Raw genomic sequence first — 1,181 nt, 5'->3', positions numbered from 1 at the left:
TGTGTGTGTGTGTGTCCCTCTCTCTCCCTCTTTCTCTAGATTCTAAATGCCCCCTTTTATCCGGTTTTAGAACATACTATGATTTCTCTCCCTCTTCCTCTTCACTCTCGTTGTAATGTTAGGGCCAACGGTTTGAACTATCAGCTCCTGGAGTACAGGAAAATTCCAATATAAACATGTAAAATCCGTGGCCAGTTTCGTAAAGAAATTAACAGGAGGCGTGGATTTTTGGTGTTGGCCAGCTCCCGGTTCAGAAAAGATTTTGTTGAGAAACCTCTGTTGAAAGTTTAGTGTCATAGACACCAGTGAAACAATTTTAAAACTAAATTCAGCAAGCAAACAGACGAAACAACAACAACAACAAATAAACAATGGAATGGATTCATCACAACTTTGATGGTGAATCAGAGTAAAATACCCACCCCATCAGCCCAAAACGTTTTTTGATTTGGCATACAGTAAATAGTAGCCTAATGGAAAATCTAATTTTTGCCTTCACCTCCAAAGAGGTGACATCCAAAATAAACAAACAGACAAACAAACCAACCAACAAACAAACCAACCAACAAACAAACAAACACACAACGAACAAAACATAGCAACTTTATGTATGACTATATTCAACACCTTAGATAACATATTTTCTCAATTTTTAGAGATCAAATTCAATAAACTCGCTGTGTTTACCAATTATTGAGTTCCTATCATTGCCCGTTTGCATGCCCTTTTATCGTATCATTATAGCGGCTTACTGCTTCGTGTCTGTCTTTCTGTCTGTCGTTGAAGTGACATGATTTGATGAGAAGACATGATTATCGACACGAGCCTTGATCGAGCAGCGATAACCGTGTCTTTAAATCAAATAAATTGCCACAGATTAAGGCCACGGGAGTTAGAGCCCTAGCTCGGTCCAACGTTGTGTCCTTGGAAAAGGCACTTCACACTAATTTTCCCCAATTGGCTAGGTCCTATCGAAGATGGATTTTAAACCGGCGTCTGTGGTGTAGTGGTTAGGCCCTTCGCTGTCGCACGCAGGGGACCCGAGCTCGATTCCCGAGTTGGGAGAATTTTTATCGAATGTCTAGGTTTTTCTACTGGGATGTTTTATTTCTCTCAGCCTGGACTAGCCCTGATAAGCAGGGTCGGAAGCCGCTGCCTCCTACAGTATTTACTTTATGAAG

The 1,181-nt window shown here is 41.0% G+C and overlaps 1 protein-coding gene across 1 annotated transcript in view; it reads right to left on the bottom strand.

Annotated features, from left to right (window-relative positions):
- Positions 1 to 1,181, bottom strand: part of LOC101864646 (b(0,+)-type amino acid transporter 1) — a gene marked incomplete at both ends in the record, with an annotated part of 17,427 nt that overhangs the window by 6,523 nt on the left and 9,723 nt on the right.

The sequence above is a fragment of the Aplysia californica genome, unplaced genomic scaffold (genome assembly GCF_000002075.1).
Source record: "Aplysia californica isolate F4 #8 unplaced genomic scaffold, AplCal3.0 scaffold00500, whole genome shotgun sequence".
NCBI classification, from domain to species: domain Eukaryota; kingdom Metazoa; phylum Mollusca; class Gastropoda; order Aplysiida; family Aplysiidae; genus Aplysia; species Aplysia californica.
Note: the sequence above shows the minus strand (reverse complement) of the source record. Positions and strands in the feature narration are given on the sequence as shown.